The following is a 7,453-nucleotide window of genomic DNA, read 5'->3' on the forward strand; positions in this document are numbered from 1 at the left end:
TAAAATATATTTATCTCATGTTTGATTTGTTTTTAAATTCATTCTCCTAGATTCAAGCAGTTAACTGATAGATTATCTTGCACATCGCCCATTACTCCGTGTTTTCCACAGTGGCAGCAATACTTATCTTTCTCATTTATCTTTATATTTCTAGACTTATTTGCATCAGACGTACTTTTAAATTTTACAGATACTCTTAGAATATTATGCCATAAGTATTGAACACAATAGTGACCCTATTATATATGTGTAGTTATTGCCTGTAGTATGATAAGTTGTAGTTGTGGATTTGTATGTTATTGTGGCTCTATCATTATATTGAGGTATTATTTAATATTGTGTGTATTCATTCATCCATATTTTAAATGGAGTTCCATGTGGTATTCTATAGGGATTTTTCAGTAGGACTTCATTAGACGGGACCACCCGGGAGATCCTAAGAGGGTTCCTTGGGCGAGTTTTGTCAAGCAGCTTTATATTCCTGGTATTATATGTTAATGACATACTCTTAGTATTGTATGTTGATAACATGCTCTTAGCTACTAATAATAATGACCTATTAACTGAAACAAAGTAAATATTGTGTCACCATTTTGATATGAAAGATTTTAGTAAGGCTTCTTTTGTTTACGACATTAAGATTGTTTGAGATATGATTAATTACATGTTGTAGTTGTCTCAGAGAATCTATATTTATAAGATTCTTAAAAGGTTTGATATGCATATTTGTTATCTTTGAGGTGTACTAGCTACAAATGGTTAAAAGCTTTCTAAGGACCAATGTTCCAAAAATGATAGAGAAAGGATGACAATGAAAAACGTTTGCTACTCTTTTGCAGTTGGTAGTCTAATATATGCTCAAGTTTGTACATGGCCTAACATAACTTTTGTAGTAGGTGTGCTTGGTGGATTGATGAGCAATCTTAGTTTTATTCATTACCAAGTAGGTAAGAAGATCTTTAAGTATCTTTAGGATATTGAAGATAATATGTTGACATATCAGCACACCAATTCTCTTAATATAGTTTATTATAGTGATGCAGATTATAAAAGTTGTGTGGATGATAAAAAATCTACCATTGAATATATATTTATCATGGCAAGAGAAGCTGTATCTTGGCGAAATACTAAGTAGTCTGTGATAGCATCCTTGACTATGAAGGTAGAGTATGTGACGTGTTATGAGGCAACTCATAATGTAGTTTGACTTCAGAATTTTATTTGTGATTTGGAAGTGGTTTGATACGAACCTAGGACGACCTGCTCCTAAACCCGTATTATATTAGCCCGGATCTTTAATTAAGTTCAAGTTCTAATGGAATGGACCTCAACCCCTAACCAACCTGTGGTTAGAAACCTTGGTATAATGAAGACGCCACAATAGGAGATGGAAAACCTATTGATAAGTCAAGCTAAAACAACCAATTCTCTAATGGTGTTTTAGGTGTTCTCAAAGAACAAAGAGATAATTAATCTCACAAGTATTTTCTTAGTCAAATCAAAGTTTTATTCTTATTGAAAAATAAGCCTTTAAATAGGCTACAAAGCCACTAAATAAAACCCTAAAAACAAAGGAAAAATCAGCCACCACACATAAAGAAACCTAGTTGACTGAAACTATACTTCCTTTCCTAATCTAAGTTTGATTAATTAATTCCTTTATATTAAATTAGGAATTAATTAATTTACAATGGAAAGAATAAAATAAAAACCTTCCTAAAGTTATTTTTCCATAAAATAAATAAATAAAAGCCAAAAAGTAATGGTAGTTTCCTAAAACAAAAAGTAAAAACAAATTAGGAAACTAAAAATGCTAGCCTTTTTGATCAAGTTGACTTTGATCAATCTTTGACCTCTTTGAGCTTCAAATCAGCTTCTAGATGATTTTTAGGATGCCAAATAAGCTGAATATGAAGTCCCACACGTTGCCCATGCTTGGAAAAATAAGAAAAGGCTAATACAGTAAAATACAGTAAAGCCAGCAAGCAATACAGCAAATTCGGCCAAATTGTTGAGGCTGTCCGTACAAGCCCTTTTTGATTGCATTTGAGGCTGCTTTAACTTGATTCCATGACCTCTTAGGCATATGTATTGAACCCATAAAGCACTGGAACCATTTCATGCTTCCCAAACTCCAAAAATGTACCAAAACCGTCACCCGAGTCCATATCGGCTTCCACCACTTGGATGCTTAGAATAGGCTTTGTATCTTCAAGTATGGACAAGCTCTGTTGAGATTGATTACCCCCTGTATAAATACTCCCAGTTTGTCCTTAAATCTCTTAATTTGAGCTCTTGTGATTGGCCTAGTCTTCATCCGTGTCGAGTCAGCACCCCAGCGGGTTATCGGTTGAGCGGCCTCAGGCGGAATCACATCATGGTTGACTCCATTGAAAGGCCTATCATGATGTACTGTGATAATACTGCAACAATGCCTTTCTCCAACAATTTAAAAGGTATATTTAGGGAAAGATGCATCGATGTAAAATATTTTGTAGTGAAGGAGAAACTTGAAGAGGACCTCATTATTGTGTTTACACACCAACTTACAATATGGTGGCAGATCTATTGATTAAAGACTTACCGATAGACATATTTGAAGAGCATTATCCTTCATGGGATTGTTGAAAAATTGCAGTGGGTTAGTGGGAGTTAAGTTTATTATGCAATATATAATAATATCTATGTTGAGTATTGTTTATTTCTTTAAGTATTGTATTTTTGAGAAATATATTGATGTATATAGATCATTATATATTTATGAGATATTTACTACACATATTATTGGTCCTTATATTTAGAGGCCTGTTTTGAGACTTTTATTCTATTTATATGTATGTGCCATAGGTTCCATGTTGAGTCCCTACTATCTAATTTGAGTACGTTGATATATTTTGTCGATACACAGTGCGTAAATGAAATTGTATTATGTGTTTGGGGGTATTGCACATTTTAAAGCAAATTTCTACTATGTAAACTGAGCTTATGGCATGTAAAGTACTCAATTGAAATGGTATATAGTTTTGGAAGATTTAGTAAGAGAATCTCTACTACCAAGTATAATATATTGCTATGCCTTGTTGGCATGTTATATATACTTAGATGAAATGACATTTTATTTTGGGAGATTTTGTAGTAAGTGAGTTTTAATATTGTATATATGATTATGCAGTCTAAGTGGGAGAAATATATATATACATATATATATATATATATTATGTGGACTAGCCATAATCAATAACTCACTTATAGAGCTTTTGTAGAATTAACGAGACTGACTTATACAATGGAATCCTTGGGCATACACTCTGTATAATATTCCAGTTGATCCATTGGATTAGAGGATTAACTCTCTTTTAAAGTCTATTAGGCTTATCCATATTTTATTATTATTATATATTATTATTGATAAATTATTATTTTAGTGTATGTTAAAATTAATAGGTAAGGCATGTGACTTGGACATGACTTTAGTCTTTAAAAGGCTAAGGCTTTGTTGATAAGGCAAGTTAAAGAGAAATATGTACGGCATATTTTTTTAGGGTTTTGAGAGATCGCTATTGAATGTAAGAGATAAGGTTAGAGAGCAGCCACTAAAGTACTGCTATCATGTGTTTTCTATTTTGCAATATCACAGATCAAGATTATCAATGGATATTTTTGGAGATTTGTAGTTCTATTATATATTTATTTGTTCCAGGGAAATTTATTATGTGATTTATAGTGTTTGAATATCATATCATTTATATTAACATTTTCATGAATGCAATGAAAGAATAACAATATTAAAAGCAAAAAGACAGAAAATTGAAAAGCCAAGAAGAAGAAGAAAATTACCGTTCACATGATTACTTAGCACTCCATTTAGCAGCTTTATTAGCACATCTCAAGATATTGGCTAAATTTCTAGTATCATAGATATCTACTACTATTTGAATATCTTCTACAATTGTTTTTATCTCCTAAGGACATGACTTTAAGATGCCAATAGTAGCCAATAAAATGATTTCTTCATATTTAGGAAATATCACGCCAAGGCCTTTTAAGGTTTTGCCTTATATAAATAAATCTTCAATGTTTAAAAATATTAAAAATAGTTTTTGCAATTAAATTTCCATTCAAATAAACACTATCTTTTGTACATGGCATAGTAAAAAAAAAAAAAACTATTATACCATAAGTTTATTTGAAATAAACATTATCTTTGAAATTCAGCAATATTATAATCGACAATATCAATTGTATCTTTTTAGAATTTTGAAACTACATTATCATTGGAATAATACAATAAAAAAATAATAAAACAATTTTGAATGTTGGAAATTACCATTGATGTCCAACGACTAGAAATGAAAAGTATCATTCACACCCTCTAACTAGTAAAATTTATGTAAATTTCCTCTCATACTATCAAAGCTTCTTACACCTATAAAATTAAGATTACTCTCACATAATTTACAAAGCTTTCTCGTCAACAAAATTTAGCCATGTAAAAAAAGTAACAATAATAGCTCCCAGCTTGGTCATATTCATCTACAAAACAATGACAGCAACTATATAGTTTGGTTTATATACAAGCCAACTTGGTCATATACAAACTAACTTGGTCATATACAACAACAGCAACAGCTTCATATAACAACAATCCATGCACATAATACATTTATCAAGTGCTAGCTATGAAGTTAATGGAGGCATGATTAAATTAAAAAACAAAAGATGTTATTGTGGGAAAAAGGCAAGGGTAATTCTCAAAATCAGCTTCCAATTAATCTTGAAAGTGCTGACTTGCACCTTGAAGGGTGGGTCGTATAGGTCTTTAGTAAACTTTTTGGCTAATTATTAGTAAGTTACCTACTAGAGCTTATACTACTTCATTTATATTTCCATGACCCCTAAACTACAATTTCACAAATGATAGTAGAATGGGATATTGGCAGCCAAGCACCCTGAACTTTATCGAGGTTGACATATTGCACCCTAAACTTTTTTTTCCTGGCATTATGCATCTCAAAATTCCTTTTTACTTGTACAGTTGGCTCTTCTGCTAAAAATACATAACATAATGATCAGTGCCTCACACGTGCTCATCAAATGCGGGTAGATCAGGTAATCTTACTGTTCTCAATTTCAAAATTAGGGTTTCATTCGAGAAATTTCTTCATCGATATGACTTCTCCTTCTTCTTCTTCTTCTTCTTCTTCCTTTCACATCCATGTCTGTTCTCTTTCATTCCTCACCTTTTTCATTCCTAGTTGGTCTTTTAAACCTAAAACCCCTTCTTTTTCTTTTTCTTCTTCTTCTTTCAAACCACCGCTCTCAATAACACCAACAATCTCAAAGCTACGAAGGAATGAAGTTCTCTCTCTCTCTCTCTCTCCTCTTTCTTTGTCTCTATCCTCTTTTCTTTTTTTGGTGTACTCTCTCTTTCTCTGTAACTCTCTCTCTTTCTTTTTTGTTGGTGTACTCTCTCTTTCTCTGTAACTCTCTCTCTCTCTCTTCTCTTTCTCTGTCCTCTTTTTTTTACGTACTTTCTCTTTCTCTATAAATCTCTCTATCTGTCTCTCCTCTTTCCCTGTCTCTATTCTTTGTTCTTTTCTTTTTTTGTGTATTCTCTCTTTCTCTGTAACTCTCTCTATCTATCTCCTCTCTCTGTAACTGATATTTTAGGAAAGCAAAACTCTATTTTAGCAATGGATCAAAGCTTTCTTTTCCTCCTTTTGCTCCCTTCAAATTTTTTCCTCCACATTTTTTAAGTTCCAAACAGAGCCTAAAAGTTGTAAAATTACTTGATCTACCCTCGTTTGATGAACACCTGTGAGGCACTTGATCATTTTGTTATACATTTTTAATAGAAAAACTAACGATGCAAGCAAAAAGAAGTTTGGGATGCAAAATGCCAAGAAAAAATTTATGGTGCAATGTGTCAATCTCGATAAAGTTTGGGGTGCTTGGCTGTCAATATCCCTAGCAGGAATTCAAGAATTTGATGCTTCAACATGGTATTATAGAAAGCAGTAAAGTGACAAAATTAAAATGCAAAAAGATAAAAATTAGTATATAGAAACCCTTAGATGGCAAAGCTAATCCTAACCACAAGGCTCGACATAAAGCAACCCATTATTGTAATAATTAAGCTTAATAAAATATGAGGAAATATACTATCTCCAATAATTATCCCTATATTCAACCACCATCCACGTCGAAGTCATTTTGGTATTTCTGAGGATGAATTTAAAGCCTTCATAACCCTTCAGAAGATATTGACCCCTTGTACGACAAACCTCCACTTAAGTAAGAAATATTTACTCCACGAGATTCACCAAATAATGATAAAGCAGCCTAGTACCTAGATGCTAAGATTCAGAAAGTGTCATTCTAATGTCTCCATGTATGACTATGACTATTTCCTAAATGATGGTTGGGACTAAGTTGGGCAAAATGATGTCTCCATGTATGACTATGACTATTTCTTCACATAGTATCTTTTTTCAATGATGTTTCTACCAACATATAAAAGATAATGTCTATAAAAATGTCCATGTGTCCTTATTCTAGGAATTTACTTGCCATGTGTCCGTATGATGTATCAATAAAGTATCACATGTTATTAACAAGTGTTTGTAAGATAACCATGTATCCTATTTATCAAGATGATTTGTCTACATGCCTGACGCTTGTCATTTTGATGTATCTACATACTTGTAACGTATCTTATTCAAGATGATTTGTCTACATGCCTGATGCTTGTCAGTTTCACGTATCTACATGCTTGTAACATATCTTATGTAAGTGTGCTAGCTCTAGCTCATAAAAGGATGGAACCCATTGATTACAAAGGCAAAGCTTTAGAGTCTGTAAAAGTTCTATGTTCTACATGCACCAGCATGTGAAAAGGAATCATAATATCTATAAAAATGTCCATGTGTTATTGTTCTGGCAATTTACTTGTCATGTGTCCATATGATGTGTCAATAAAGTATCAGATATCCTTTATAAGTGTCTGTAAAATAACCACGTGGCATACTTATCAAGCTCACATGTCTACATGCCTGACACATGTCCTTTTGACATAACTACATGCTTGTGATGTGTCTTATATAAGTATGCTAGCTCTAGCTTATAAAATGGAGGATCCCTTAGCTTGTAAAGGCAAAGATTTAGAGTCTAAAAGTTATATATTCTACAAGCACAAGCATTTGAAAAGGAATTATAATATCTATAAAAGTGTCAACATATCCTTGTTTTGGCAACTTACTTACCATGTGACCATTTGTTGTGTCAGTAAAGTATCACATGTCCTTAATAAGTGACTGTAATATAGTCACGTGCCATACTTGTGAAGATACTATGTCTACATGCCTAACACTTGTCCTTTTGACTTGTCTACATACTCATAATGTGTCTTGTGTAAGTGTGCTACTTCTAGCCTATAAAAAGGAATACCACGGGT

Source organism: Ziziphus jujuba, chromosome 3, assembly GCF_031755915.1.
Source record: "Ziziphus jujuba cultivar Dongzao chromosome 3, ASM3175591v1".
Lineage (NCBI taxonomy): Eukaryota > Viridiplantae > Streptophyta > Magnoliopsida > Rosales > Rhamnaceae > Ziziphus > Ziziphus jujuba.